The 7,496-nt window shown below is 42.5% G+C and overlaps 1 long non-coding RNA gene across 1 annotated transcript in view; it reads right to left on the bottom strand.

The window, feature by feature from the left end:
- Nucleotides 1–290: 290 nt before the first annotated feature.
- The window catches only part of LOC121247861, a 28,293-nt gene continuing 21,087 nt past the window's right edge, over nt 291–7,496 (bottom strand). The window contains exons 3-5 of the long non-coding RNA XR_005937299.1: nt 7,235–7,239; nt 6,623–6,625; nt 291–301 (exon numbers count right to left, since the gene is read on the bottom strand). This is a non-coding gene — a long non-coding RNA (uncharacterized LOC121247861). The remainder of the gene's footprint in view (nt 302–6,622; nt 6,626–7,234; nt 7,240–7,496) is intronic.

Raw genomic sequence — 7,496 nt, 5'->3', positions numbered from 1 at the left:
GGCCAGGACTCACCCTGGAAGCCACGCCGCATTAAAAGCGTTGTCCCAAGAGCCACACTACATTGAAAGCTCTGCCTCAGAACATCACATCGTATTAAATACCCACACAAAGATAGATGCAGGCGAGACGGCTTAAACTTGACACGGGGAACAGAATGTTCCCTCAAAACTTTGTATAAAAGCCACATCCAAGGTACAAAGAACTTTCTGGAAACTTGATTATTCTAAGGCCAATACTGAAAACAAGCAAGACTAAATTAGGCATCGGAGGTTCCCCGAACCACCCCGAGTCCACCTTCCTCTTTGTGTTCACAGGTGAAGATCGCAGTCCGAGTTGTTAGAACCTTATTCATGTATACAAAACACGACGTTAATAGTGGCACCTTCTGTAGGATCCTTCCTATAGACATAATGTGTCTTTTGTATACCAGCGACAACCCGTTCTCAGACAACTCAAAGACCAGAAGCCTTATCAGAAGACATGGAAGCGCGATTTACAGAAATTAAACAGTTGGTAAAGACGCTGACTGCAGAAGTGCAAACACTCCAAAGGGAAAACAAAGCCCTATGGGTAGACACTACCAAGCTGCCTGAAGACATTGAGTCGAGCCATAATAGACAGGACAAGTCACGAGCCGTAGGGGGACCGGATGCTGATGACAAAGACAAAAAGTAGATACGGAATGAGCTTCATGACCTCATGGACAAATATGAAGTGATGGCCAAAAAGGTGGGAGCCTCATCCTCGATAGACCAGATGCTCACCAACACGAATCTACCTTATAGCGAGGAAGTGATGGCTATGCCGTTACCACCAAAATTCAGGATCCCCCAGATAAACTTGTACAACTGATCCAATGACCCCTTGGAGCATCTGGACACCTTCAAGGCTTGTATGACCTTACACAGATTCTGTGGGGAGATCGCGTGCAAGGCCTTCCCGTTGACCCTAAAAGGTGCGACACAAGCATGGTTCACATTGCTAGCACCAAACTCCAATCTACAGATTTGAGGACTTGGCTCGTCTCTTCATCACGCGATTAATGGTCAACAGGAGGAGAAGACACTTGGCATCTTACCTCCTAACCATTAAGCAACGAGAGGACAAGAGATCGAAGGCCTAACTGGCCAGATTTAACAATAGCGCATGACCACTGATGACCATGACGAGAAGATTACTCTCGCTGCCCTCACGTGTGGCCTCGAAACCCATTTATGGCTGAGTTGGCTAGGAAGACTCCCACCACGCTGCGAGAATTCATGGACCAAGCGGACAGGTGCATAAATGTTGAAAACACGCTTCGGGCCTTGACAGCACCAAGAAAATCGGAGCTGGAGTGGGCCAACGGTAAAGCCAAGACGTTGGTCCAATCCAAAACTGTGGACAAGGCTAAAGGAGGACATCGTAGCAAAGGGTGGGATGACTCCCGCTCATCAAAGGCCATGGACAAACTTGGTAGCAAACTGCCCCGAGGCCATGGTCAAACTTGACAGCATAATGGCACCCAGCATACAGCAAGCTATGATGCAACTCTTGACAAAGCATCAAAGCATGTTTGCTTGGACCCACAAGGACATACCTGGGATTGGCCCGAAGATCTTTCAAAACCATCTATATGTGAATCCTGAGGCCAAGAAAGTCAGACAGAAAAGGTAGAGTTTTAGTGCCGAGAAGTGCACTGCCATCATGTAAGAGGTCGATCGCCTTCTAGCCGTAGGGTTCATATGTGAAGAAAGCTACCCGGACTGGCTATCCAATGTTGTGCTCTTGAAGAAGGCCAAGGGCAAGCAGAGAATGTGTGTTGATTTCATACACTTGAATAAGGCTTGCCCCAAGGACAACTTATCTCTTGGATCGACTTGATAGTGGATTCCACCGTGGGACATCGCATGCTTAGTTTCATTGATGCTTACTCAAGGTACAACCAAATCCATATCCCGACAATCAGGAGAAAAAATCTTTCATTACGGATAGGGGTTTGTACTACTACACGGCCATGCCTTTCGGCCTGAAAAATGCAAGGGCCACCTACCAACAGTTAGTCAACCGCATGTTCAAGGAACAAATAGGGCAGAACATGGAGGTTTATGTAGATGATCTATTTTTGAAGAGCAAGACCTCCAAATAGCTCTTAGACAATCTGCGCAAGTCCTTCACGGTACTAAGACACTACCAGATGAAGCTTAAACCTGCAAAATGCACGTTCGGTGTAGAGTCCGGGAAGTTCTTGGGTTACATGGTCTTGGAATGGGGATAAAGGCCAACTAGGAAAAGATGGCGGCCATAATCAACATGACCCCACCTCGAAGTATCAACGACATGCAAAGACTTATTCGCCGAGTGGCGGCACTTAATCGATTTGTATCCAGATCGACGAACAAGTGCTTGCTATTTTTCATTGTACTACAAAAGGCGCAGACTTGGAATGATGAATGTGACCAGGCATACGAGAAGTCTTGAGCATGTATCTATTTGTCTCCCTGTATGTAGTCTCCGTAGCTTTGGTATGAGACTTGGAAGGCTCCCAAAAGCCAATGTACTACACTGACGTGCTTTCCGGGGCACTAAAGCAAGATACCCCCGTATGGACCAACTCACGTTCACCCTTGTAATGGCCGCCCGTCGACTCAAACCATACTTCCAAGCACACCTGAAACAACGACTAGATTTCATGGGCTGGTTGATGAATACGATAGTGGAACTGAGTGAGTTTGACATCGAGTACGTCCCTAGAAGCTCCATTAAAGGACAAGTACTGGCAAACTTCATCGCATAATTCACTGGTAGATCTCCGACAATGGTTCATCCTGCCAAGTTGGAGGGAGAGTGGAGGTGCATACCTTTATGGATGCTAAAGAAGAGCACAACTACTCCATCAGATTGGCTTTGAAAACTACCAACAATGAAGCAGAATATGAAGTACTAACGGTCGGCTTGGTAGTCACCAAGTCACTGGGTGCTAATGAGATAGAGGTAAAAGCTGACTCTCAGGTAGTCATCAACCAAGTCCGAGGAGAATTCACCATGAAGAGCGAAAAATTAAAAAAAATACTTGATGTTGTTGGGAGACAAGCGCGGCCACTTCAAATATTTTTAGATTTACTAGATACCAAGAGTCAAGAACCAAAAGGCCGAAAAATTGGCATGAACTGCGTCTGGGCCAGAAAACCTGCCCCTACCAGAGCAGACAATGGTCAGGATAATAGAGATGGTCGTGATGGGGGTCAAGATCTCAGAGGTGAGGCTGGGAGCTCCGGAATAGGCTACGAACATAATCAAGTACCTCGACGCCAATGAGTTACCCAACGATAAGTGGGAAGCAAGGAAAATCAAGAATAGGGTGGCTCGCTTCATTCTTAATGATGGGACCCTGTACAAATAGGGTTATTCCATGCCCTCCTATGGTGTGCCTCGCTTGAGAGCGGGCTACTACTAGCCACACACCCTTAGAGATGCGAAGGAGTTTGTTTGGAAATGTCAGAAGTACCAGGAATTCTCCCGAATACCTCATTACACGCCAGAGGAGCTGACATCAATCATGTCACCACGACCCTTAGTACAATGGGGTGTCAACCTGGTCAGCCCCTATCATTCGGGCAAAAGGGGGTAAAATTTGTGGTAGTGGTTGTGGACTACTTTACTAAATGGGTTGAAGCTAAGGCCCTGACAACGATAATAACAAGCAATATCACCCAGATCCTATGGAAGGCAATCATGTGCAAATTTAACATCTCTTGTTTTTTCATATCTGACAATGGAAGGCAGTTTGACTCGAACCATTACATGATTAGTGCAAGGATCTGGGTATCAAGTTCAAGTATTCCTCCCCAGGGCACCCACAGTCCAATGGACAAGTCGAGGCGACCAACAAGACACTACTCGAGATCCTTAAGAAAAAGCTCGACTAAAAGAAGGGAGCATGGACAGAAGAACTCCCAAGGCTGTTGTGGGCTTACCGGAACATGGTCAGGACCCTGACAAGTGACACCCCTTTCGCCCTCACCTATGGACACGAGGTTGTAGCACCTGTTGAGTAGGAATGTCCACTGACTCACTCAAAAATGAGTAGCACAAAGGATATCCCAAGTGCAGGAGGATGTCGCGTAATAATTAGGAATAAATTCCTAAATCGTCTCCTCAAGAAAAGTTACTTAAAATCAAACTCGTTTAAAATAGTGAAAATATTCACAAAGAGAAAATAAAAATGATGGTATGTGCAATGGATGGAAGAGTGCAACAAGAATGAAAAAGAGCACTAGTCATAGACTAGATTCGTATTTTTAGATTTTTGAGTGTCGAAATGAAATGTAAAAGACTAACAAATTGAAATTAACAATCGAAAAATCAACTAACCTGAACAATCTAAATTAATCTGAAAATTAAACAATAAAACTGAAATTATTTAAGTCCTAATTAAACTTTAATCAATCTAATATATAATGGAACTAAGAGATTAAAAAAATTAAGCTAAGAATTAAACTATATTAGAAAGTAATTGACAAAATACGAACTGAAAATTGAAAAGTCCCAAAATCAAGATTCTAGAGTTCATCCTTGTATTCAAATCACAAATTCTTAAAATAATCCATAGCAATTGTAATCACTGTTAAATGAAAGTTAAAAAAGCGAGAAAAATAAATAACACGAAGTAAATAAACAGCAAATAAATTGCCCAAACTTCTAAGCCAAAAATCTCAAAAATATTCCATAAACTCTAAATTGAAATTAAATAAAAAGTATGGAATGAAAAGAGCAAGCCAAATGAATGTAGATGAAGATGAAAAGCAATGGAGGAGGCTGGAAAGAAATTCAACGGCGCTATGTGCATCTCCCAAAAAGTATGTTTTCCTTTTTGCATCTGAATAGTGAATGAAAAAGAAAATTTATTTTCTTGTGCAGCGTTGCTATCTCCTTTTGCATTCGTCTGAAAAAGAAATTAATCCCCTTGTACTTGTGTGCAAAAACCCAAAGACCAGTCCTCCTTTTCGTCTGCCTAGCCAATCCCTTTCCAACACCATGAAGACCAAGTCAAACTAAAATAACTATTAGCATGGGTCTCCCACGTCCAACTCCATGAAGACCAAGTCAAACCAAAACTCCAATTGCATCATCAATCCGTGTGAAAGCCCATAGAAGAATAAAATCTCATTTGTGCCTAGTCGTTTGTGCATGCATTTTTTTCTCTTTTATTCAGCAGCTCTTATATTTAAATAACATCTTCATTTAAATGAGAATGTTCATTTGACTTTTCTTTGCATTTTTTTTTTTTTGCCTAAAAAAAATAAAATAAAATTAGAAATGAAATAAAATAAAATAAAATAAAAAGAAAGAATAGAAAATGAAAAATATGTTGTGCATGTAACATAACACTATCCAATTAAATCACAAGTTATAAAAATTAAGCATTAACTATACTATAAAGCAATTTAAATCACAACTCAGATTTATTCATCTTAACTATTTTTTCATCTAAAACCAATAATAATATAATGAAATAAATAAAATATATTGGTTCTAAATGTATAAAATATGCAATAACTCAGCTCAATCATCCACCTACAGTATCCCAACACTTCGATCAAAACTCCAATAGCAAGAGATTGGAGGAAGAGCTCAACATGTTGGAAGAAAGAACATTAGAAGCAAAGGTAAGGACGACAGTCAGTAAAAGAAGGGTCGAACGATGCTTCAACTAGTAAGTCCGGCCGAGATCTTTCAAAGTCAGAGACCTAGTGCTAAGGCAAGCTTGTATAACCACTCGGGACAAATGCAAGCTGGGATCAAGATGGGAGGGTCCTTACATAGCCACAACCAACAACTGCCCAGGCTCATATAGGGTCAAAGATGTATGGAAAGGACCTACCACACCCGTGAAATGTCGAACACCTGCAAAAGTTCTTTTGTTGAAAGTGTAAATTGTGTTAATTTCAATAATGTATAAATGATAAATGAAATGATTACTATCACCCAGAAATGTGTTATGTTCCATCAAATTTATGAGTTTAAAGGGCTAGTCTAGTCTAACGTATTACTCAACCTCCCTAGCGTCTACAAGGGCCAACGAGGTGAGTTCAGTCTGGCATACTACTCGACCTCCACTCATTTACAAGGCATAGGATGAGTGCAATCAAAAGTACTACTCGGCCCCCTCGCGCCTACGAGGGCTAATGAGGCGAGTACAGTCTGACGTATTGCTCAACCTCCACTCATTTTATAAGGCATAGAACGAGTCCAATCTAACATACTGATTGACCCCCATTGTACCTGCAAGGGCCAACGAGGCGAGTCCAGTCTGACGTAATGTTGTACTTCCACTCAATTTAAAAGTTCGCGAGACAAGGCCATCAAGTTCATAAATCCTGCGAACAACTCGAGTCTTATGAATCTAACCATCAAGCCTATAGATTTTTAAGTTCACAAGTTTACAAGTCTACGAGGTGAGTCCAGTCTTACAAACTGCTCAACCTCCCTAACACAATTTTGATTATCTTACATCTAAGGTCAGGTTATTTGTGGCAATTAATCCGAGTTGTTTTAAACACCAAGACAATAAAGAACAAATGACAAAGACAAAGAAGAAAGTAAAGAATATGAAACGAGAAGAGGCTAAATGTCGTTAACATACTTAATACAAAAAGCGCAAACAAATATATTACGCAAAAAGCCCAACCAAATACAAAGTACAAAGAAAAAAAAATATGATACAAAAAGGGCTGCAAGGAAACGAAAAGTCAGCCGACAAGGTCGTCTGGGAAGCCGTCAGACCTCAAATTTGGGCCTATGTAGGTGCCATGCTCCAGTCGGGTCCGGAGGTAAGGTCAAGAGATCTTAAATCATCCTGCGGATTCTCCAGCATGTGATCCCGCTTCGTCTTCAAGTCCTCTTTAAAATCGTACGATCAGACCTCATTCCGGACAAATGGTGCCTTCTTTAATTGGGCATTTAGGTAGGGGACCACATCATTCACATTCGCCAGATTGCTCTTCAAGGACTTTGATGGCAGTTAACTTGCAATCCACCTCAGCCAATTTGGTGACCGCCTCGTCCACCTGGGTCTTCTCTTGTATGTCTGTGGTGCGGGATAGAGTAAGTTCAACCTCTAACTCCTTCACTTACTGCGACCTGGACTTGAGGGACTCCATTTTCTTCTTCAAAGAGTCAGAGAGGGACTCAAACTCTTTTTTAAGCCAATTGTATGACCGGGTGTTAGAGTCACACTGCTCCCTCAACTACGAGTTCTCCTCCTATAGTTTCTGCAACTCCACCTTCTAGATATCTAGCGACTCTTGTAGAATGTCCCGCACCTACCCTTGAAGTACAGCATCGAGCCTGTGCTGCCCAGCCTCCTCCTGTGACTTGGCGAGGTCAGATTGAGTGTGGCATCCGCAGATAAAGCTAGGCCATCCTTTTACGCCTCCAACGACAGCTGGACTTAGCCTTAACAGGGCCTCCTCTAGCTTTTCCTTCTCCTCCCTCTCCCGCCTTATGTGTCACA

The sequence above is a fragment of the Juglans microcarpa x Juglans regia genome, chromosome 1S (assembly GCF_004785595.1).
Source record: "Juglans microcarpa x Juglans regia isolate MS1-56 chromosome 1S, Jm3101_v1.0, whole genome shotgun sequence".
Taxonomy (NCBI): Eukaryota; Viridiplantae; Streptophyta; class Magnoliopsida; order Fagales; family Juglandaceae; genus Juglans; species Juglans microcarpa x Juglans regia.
The sequence above is the reverse complement of the archived record's forward strand: the minus strand, read 5'-3'. Positions and strand labels throughout refer to the sequence as shown.